The sequence below is a fragment of the Octodon degus genome, unplaced genomic scaffold (genome assembly GCF_000260255.1).
Source record: "Octodon degus isolate 3935 unplaced genomic scaffold, OctDeg1.0 scaffold00005, whole genome shotgun sequence".
NCBI lineage: Eukaryota > Metazoa > Chordata > Mammalia > Rodentia > Octodontidae > Octodon > Octodon degus.
The window spans coordinates 9,929,724-9,938,141 of NW_004524581.1; positions in this window are offsets into that span (position 1 = coordinate 9,929,724).

Consider the following 8,418-nt stretch of genomic DNA (forward strand, 5'->3'; position numbering starts at 1 on the left):
AATCCCCCAGCACCACATGCCAGCCAGCCCCGCCCCCAGGCGGGCTGAGCTGGCCACACACACACAAAAATAAGTAAATAAAATAAATAAATTAAAAAAAAAAAAAAGAATCTGAGTGTCCATAGGCCGCCCAGAAATTCTGAGCCAAGTTATCTGCTGCCTTGGGAAACAATTCAAATGAAGTGAACTCCAACATTGTAAAGTATCTGGGATAAAAGCATCTATAAAATGTGTAAAGAAGTAGAATTTTATTATGACATTGCTATTTGAATATAACACCCGCGACTTTTTTATGGGTTACTTAACATTTATATCTGGGGCTAAGGCTGGGGCTGGAGCTTAGTGACAGGACTTGAATGCAGGAGGCCATGGATCAACTCCCAGAACTGCAGGAAAAAAATTTATGAAACAATGAGCTATCTGGGCATCAGCACAAGCTGACAGCATTCAGCTGTCCTTAAAGTGAATTCCACTTTGAACTTGAAGGCAAAGCTGGCTTCACCTGAGGCAGAGAGGTCATGGGCCTAATTGTGAAATACAAGCATGTGAAACCGCCAAGCAGATAAGCTGCCTGTGGAAAGGCTTTGCTGACAGGGTCAGTGACTCACTCCTCCCCACCTCAAATCACATGGCTCCATATGCCATTGTACATGCGCATGTTCTTCTGAAAGAGAAGTTTTATTAAGCCTTTTATTTCATTTTCACAAATGTTTCATCCCTAGTATATTTTTCAAAGTCTTTTTTTTTTTTTTTTGTGGAACCGAGGATTGAACTCAGGCCCTTGTGCTTGCCAGGAAAGCACTTATTCCACTGAGCCATCTCCCTGGTCCATCATCCCTAGTATAGCTGTGACTGTTTCAGTAATTTAACTAGTAGGGCAGAATGTAGAATGGTTTAAAAAAAATCACTTTCCTACCAGGCACTTCACCTATTCAAACTCAAACACACACACACATACACACACACACACACAAACGCACGTACGCATGCACGCACACACAAACCCAGTCTTATTTTATTTCTTTTCTTTCTTTTTTTTTTTTTTGCGGAACCGGGGATTGAACTCAGACCCTTGCGCTTGCCAGGGAAGCACTTATTCCACTGAGCCATCTCCCCGGCCCCAACCCAGCCTTGTTTTAAAGGTGAGGGGGTGCTGGGGAGATGGCTCAGTAGAATAAGTGCTTACCTGGCAAGCGCAAGGGTCTGAACTCAATCCCCAGTTCTGAAAAAAAAAAAAAAAGTTGAGGGAAATAAGACACAAAGGCCTTATCAAATGTCACAGTACTACTAAGTGGCAGAATCAGAATTCTAACTCCATAGTTTATACATGAAACACAATGTAACCTCATAGTGGCCTAACTTAAGGCTCTTATAGAAAGAACAGGAAAAGGAATAGACTGCAGACATGCTTCTCAGACTGTGGGTCTTGGACAGTGATGTAAGGGTCAAAAGGAAAGTGTGGGAGAGATGTCGGGCATGGGGACACGTGCAGGGATTAAGCCAGCAGGAGGACTCACTGATCTAAAGGCGAACAAAGAGGAGGAAGAGCTAAGACATGTCTTAGGGGTTGGCATTAAGCAGAGCTACTCCATACAGTCTTGGGAGTAGGGATTGGGACCTCAGAGAGAGCAGAGCTGGCGTCTCATAGGTCAGCGGTGTGGGGTGAGCACAGGCGAAGCTGGGCGTCGTGATGCACACCTATAATCCCAGCACTCAGGAGGCTGAGACAGGAAGATCACTGCAAGTCTAAGGCCAGCCTGGGATACATAGCAAACTCAAGGCCAGCCTGAGCTATACAGCAAAACCCTATCTGAAAAAAAAAAAAAAAAAAAAAAGCATGGGCAAGGCAATGAAGCTCCAGGAAGCAGGGAGAGACAGACAGATGGCACAATGAAAGCAGCAGGTTGGAGCAGAGGGATGCAGGAACAGCTGAGAGTGGGAGTGGGAGAAAAGAAGGTAGTGGGAGGGAGGGCGCCAGAGGCTAGAGAGTTGCACCTGGACACCCGCGAGGCAGGAGAAGAGCCGGACGAGGACTGAGAAAGGCTGCTGGCTTTGTCATTCAAAGGCTACCAATGATGGCCCAGTGGTGCACACCTGCAAGCCCAGTTACTCTGGAGGATGAGGCAGGAGGACTGCAACTTTGAGGCCAACCTGGACAATTTAGCCAGAACCTGCCTCATAAAATAGCTGAACTGTAGCTTAGTGGTAGACCATTTGCCTGGCACACATGAGGCACTTTAATTAATCCCCAGTCCCAAAAAATTGGAAAGGGAAAGGAAAGAAGGAAAGAACGGAAGGAGGGTAGGTGGGAGGGAGGGGGGAGAAGAAAAGAGGATGAACACTCCTAGAGCAGGCCCAGATAACAATAACAAAATGGCAACATTCAGAGCTAGCATGATAGCTCAGGGGACTAAGTGCCTGCTTAGACAAGCACAGAAACCAAGGTTCGATCCCTGGCATGGCATTTTGCACTGGCCCCACTCCCAGGGCACACTGAGTCAGCGACAGAGTCTGGGCATGGTGGCGCACGCCTGTAATCCTAGTGCTAGGGAGGCTGAAAGCAGAGGATCACTACAAGTCTGAGCTGCATAGTGAGACTCTGCATCAAATACATAAAAAAGATATTAATGTATGAGGATTAAGTAGCAGGAAAAAGTATGGCAGTCTATCAGGATAGGAAAAAAAAAATTGAAAACTGGAAAGTAGAGGGAAATACTAAGTGACTTGGTAAACTGGAAAAAGAGGAGGAATAGCTGCAAAGATAAAAGCTGGGGCTGGAGAGATGGCTCAGTGGTCTAAAGCACCTACTTGGAACAAGCTTGGCAAAGCACAAGGACCACGGTTCAATCCTCCAGCACCACATGCCAGCCAGCCGCGCCCCCTGGTGGGCTGAGCTGGCCACACACACACACACACACACACACACACACACACTAAATGTTAAAAAAAAAAAAGATAAAAGCTACTTCCTTCCTTGGACTCCAGGAAGATTCAGGACTGAAAGACTCCAGATATATGACCTGGGCAGCATTGACCAGCAAATGATAAACAGACACTGACACTGGCGCGCGGGTGGAGTTGGGGGGGATTCCTGTAAAGTGGCCTGGCCTGGCTGAATCTGATTACAGGGACAAGCCCTCTCACCCTGCCCTCTGGAGCGCCACAGCATGGGAGGAAAATTTATAAATCATCTATCCGATGAAGCTCACATATTCTGAATAAACTCTTAAAATTTAAGGCCAACGATACTGATCCAGGCCTCTACTCCCAGCGTTGAAGAGGACTACAGGCAGGAGGATCCCTCCACGTTCAAGGCCAGCCAGGACCCCACAGTGAGTGCAAGGCCAGCCTGAACTACATAGCAAGTCTATGTCTCGAAAAAAGGAAACAAAAAAGAAAACTCAATAACAAGTCCAATGTTATGGCTTGCGTCTAAATGTCCCCCAAAGTTTCATGTAGTCAGGAGATGTGGGCCTTTTAGTGGTGACTAAATCTAGAGTTTGTGATTGATTCATGGCACAATGCTGGGATTAGGGGTGTAAGATATCTCTATGGATCATAGGATCCATACAATGTAAGGGAAAGAAAAAAGACCTATCTCATTTGTTTATTGTAACTGTTTTCTGCCACCATGAACTGCTGCACCTCTGCATATGCCCTTCTGTCTGGGAGCCAGGCTGATTATGGACTGAAACCTCTATAAACTATGAGCTAAATAAATCTTTCCTCACTTAAAAATTTTTTTTTAAATGTATTTGGTTGTTATAGTGCTCGCTTCGGCAGCACATAAACTAAAATTGGTTGTTATAGGGTCTCACTATGCAGCTCAGACTCATAGTGATCCTCCTGTTTTCAGCCTCCCCAGCATTGGGGTTACAGGCATGTGCCACCACACCTGGATTCTGTGGCTGGCTCAGCCCACCCTGGGGACAGGGCTGGTGTGGCGTGTGGTGTCAGGGGTTCCAAGCACAGCCCCTGAGCTTGCCTAAGCTTGCCTAAGCAGGCGCTTTAGTCTGCTGAGCTATCTCATTGGCCCAAGCTTTCCTCTCAACTTGTGAGCGTTGTGTATGTTGACTCAGCAATGCGAAAAGTAACTGAAGACATCTGATAACTCAACTTCAAAGCAAATGACTGGACGTGGTGGTGAAAGGGAAAAACTGTATCAGCAAAACTGCTCTCAAAAAAAAAAACCAACTAGGTTTTGGGGGCCTTCCCATTAGCTCAGGTGTTTAAGTGCCTGCTGAAACAAAGCAGTGAGGCTCAGGGCTCAGGATGCTGTGGTTCAGTCCCCTCATCCTCAAGCCAAACCAGTAGTGAGACCCTGAACACCCTGTAGACCCTAGCCCCAAAAAAAAAAAAAAAAAAAAAAAAAGAGCCCAAAACTTTGTTATTCTGAAACTACCTAAAAAAAAATAAAGGGGCCAGGGAGATGGCTCAGTATAATAAGCACTTGCCTGGTAAGTGCAAGGGCCTGAGTTCAATCCCCGGGTCCGAAAAATAAATAAATAAATAAATAAATAAATAAATAAATAAATAACTTTGAAAAAGAAAAAAGAAACTACTTAGCTTTGTAACTGCATCATGGCTCTATAATTAACTTCTTGACCCTTACAACCACAAGAGTATATGGAACATGGGGCTGGTGAGATGGCTCAGTGGTCTAAAGCACCTACTTAGAACAAACTAAAAGCACAGGGACCACGGTTCAATCCCCCAGCACCACATGCCAGCCAGCCCCGCCCCCTGGTGGGCTGAGCTGGCCACACACACACACACACACACACACACATAAATAATTAAAAAAAAAAAGTATATGGAACATGGAGGATGTCAGATTGTACCAAGTTTTATGATCATTAATCTAGCCTTATTACCAATATTCTCACCCTGCCAGGTAATCAGAGAACTGCCAGGCTGCTCTGTCTTGCCTTCTGTACCTTCTGTGCATGCGTAGCATAAAAGTACTAGCCCACAAGTACCCAGTACGTGGCTTTGTTGTGGGAAACGATCCCAGCCAGGATCACCGCTCTGAAATAAAGCTGTTTGGGGCCGGGGAGATGGCTCAGTGGAATAAGCGCTTCCCTGGCAAGTGCAAGGGTCTGAGTTCAATCCCCGGTTCCGCAAAAAAAAGAAAAAAAAAATGAAATAAAGCTGTTCACTGCCACCTAACTTCCTCAGTCATTCTTTTCCCAGGCTCAGTTTTGCAAAAATAGTGGTACACACTTGTAACTCCAGCTAATCAAGAGTCTGAGGCACTCGGATTGTTTGAGGCCAGTCTGGGTTACATAGTGAGACCCTGTATCAAATAAAGCAAAAACAAGAACGAAACAGAGAACAAGAAAATTATTTGTTTTTTGGATTTTTTAAAAATTTTATTTATTTGTGTGTGTGTGTGTGTGTGTGTGGCCAGCTCAGCCTACCAGGAGGTGGGGCTGGTGCTGGGGGATTGAACCGCGGTCCCTGTGCTAAGTAGGTGCTTTAGACCACTGAGCCATCTCACCAGCCCAAGAAAATTATTTGAACAGACAGTTCTTCAGTGAAGATACCGTGGGTCTGCTAGACTGAGTGTTAATCTGCATTTATGATAATTAACCTGACAGAAACTTCAAAGTAAATAAATCTGATGCTGGCAAAAGAAGGAGGAGGAGGAAAAAGAGGAGGAGGAGGAAGATAAGGAGAAGAAAAGAGAGAAAGACGTCTTGGAAGCCAGGCATAATGCTAGCATTCCAGAGGTTGAGGCAGGAAGATTACAAGTTGGAGCCCAGTCTGGGCAACTTAATGTGAAAAGGGCACTGTAGCTCAGTGCAAAGGCTTAGGTTCAAACCTCTGGGCCACGAAAAGAGGGAGGAAAAAGGTATACCTTGGAATAGCCAGTAGGCACATGAGGATGGCCAACACTATTAATCGTTAGAGGAATGCAAAGAGATAACAACATTACCTATGGTGGCTAAAAGAAAAAGACAAGAATTAAGTAGGGTGTTGTAGCAAACATCTATAATCCTAGTATTTGGGAAGCAGAGGCAGGAGAACTGCAAGTTCAAGGCCAACTTGGACTACATAAGGAGACCTTGTCCCAAAACAAAACAGATATTAACAAATGGTCGTCATGAATATGGAAAAACTGGACCCCTCATACACACAACTAGAGGGAGTGTGAGATGGTGCAGCCTCTGACAAGATGAATGAGCGAGGACTCCCCAAGCCCCCAACTTGAAGATTACACTCTGGCTTCATTTATTTCATTTCCTCCCATCTCTAGCCTTGCCCTCTACATCTTTTTCCACCTTCTTCACGCTTTGCTTTGGGCAGAAAGCTGCCCTTCCTCTTCCCCAAGAGGCACACATCTTGTAAAGTACATACTTCCCACATGTGTAAACCAGAGCCTCACCTTTTCCTTCCCACTAGAAATGCCTCCTTCTCTTGGCACATCCGGAGCCTAGAGGTCTTTCACGGTTGTGTGTCTACTTCTGTCGGCTCTGGTGGCTCCAGGGTGCAGGGTGGGCAGAGGACTTGGTCTGGGAGCCCCTCCTGTGCAGCCCTCCCTTCCAACTGCACACCTGTGTGAGGCTGACTTTTCTTCATGTGCATGTCTGAAACACATCACAAGCTCAACACAGAAGCATATAAAAAGCCAGCTGCCTTCTATTCAGCCAAATGCTGACATGTTTGCAAAAATGGACAACTGCTGGGGGTAGGGGCGGCACCCATGCAGTCTCAGTACTTGGGAAGCTGAGGCAAGAGAATTTCAGTGGTGTAAGTGCATGCCTGGCAAGCTTCTGGGTTTGATCCTCAGTACCAATAAATAAATAAATAAATAAATAAATAAATAAGTAAATAAGTAAAACAACAGTCCTACTCTTCCCCCCCCCCTTTGGAAAATGTACTGAGTTTTTTTTTTAAAATACATTGTTAGGGCCGGGGAGATGGCTCAGTGAAATAAGTGCTTCCCTGGCAAGCACAAGGGACAGAGTTCAATCCCCTGTTCCACAAAAAATAAATAAATAAATAAAAATAAAAAATACATTGTTGTAGAACATATAATGGGTTACTTTATAAAATAATGAATATCTTTAATATTTCTCAGTTTTAATTTCCAATGCAGACTGGGTGTGGTGAAGAATGCCTGTAATTGCAGCATTCAGGAGTTGGAGGCTGGAGGACTGCTGAAAGTTTGAGTCCAGCCTGGGTTCACAGTAAGTTCAGGGGCAGCCTGAACTATACAGTGAAGCTCTGACTTAAAAAAACCAAAACCCAAACAAAACATTGTACATGTGCATTGCTTGTATTTAATAATGAACAATTAAAAGTACAATTACACTTTGTGGGGTGTTTACTGAGACTTGAACCCAGGACCGTCACTGGGATATATCTGCAATCTTTGTCTGCGTGTTCATTTTTGAGACAGGCTCACTAAATTACTAACTTGTCTAGGCTGGGCTTGAATTTGCAATCTTCCTGCCTCAGCTTCCCAAGATGCTGAGATTACAGTCATGCACTACCACACCCAGCTAAATTACTTCTTTTCTGCTGCTGAGGATTGCATGCAGGACCTTTGCATTGAGCTATATATCTCTAGCTCTTTTCTTCTTTTTTATTTTGAGCTAGAGTTTTGCTAAGTCACTAAATTGCCCAAGTACAAGTTCAAATTTGTGATTCTCCTGCCTCGGCCTCCCAGTATGGTGAGATTACAAGCATGCACCACCAGGCCTGGCTCTAAATTACTTTTAATGAGTATGTAATTTTAATAGACAGGGCTGGTGAGATGGCTCAGTGGTCTAAAGCACCTACTTAGAACAAGCTTAGAACATTAGCAAAGCACAGGGACCATGGTTCAATCCCCCAGCACCGCTGGCGCCACACACACACACACACACACACACACACACACACACACACACACACACACACGCCTTGCTCTCTTTGGGGGAGAGCCTATCCCGCTCCTCGCGAGACCACGCCCCTAACGTCACTTCCGGTCGCCCTGCTTTCCCAGTACACCTTCTGGCTCCCCCCTTCCCCTGCTTCCGGTCGTCGTCGCCGCTGCTGCTGCTTCTAGTGCTGCTACTGGGGCTGGTGGCGGAGGTCTGAGAGCCGGGCGGCGGCGGCGGCGGCGGCCGAGAGGGCGGCGGCGGGAGGCCAGGAGCAGGACGAGGGAGCAAGAGGAGGCGAGCGGGAGCGAGCGGCGCACCCTTCCGCCCTCCTGAGGTGCCGGCGCGGGCCTCGGGCGGCGGCGGCGGCGGCGGCGGCTCCTCCTGGCGGCTCCTCCTGGCGGCTGCGGCGCCCTCTCCTAGCGAGGCGGCTCTAGCAGGAGCTCGGCGAGCCCAAGTCCATCCCCGCTGCCCTCCCACACAACAAAGATCTGCCGGGAAAAAAAAGAGGAGGGACGGCGGCGGCGGCGGCGGCGGCGGCGGGCGGCTC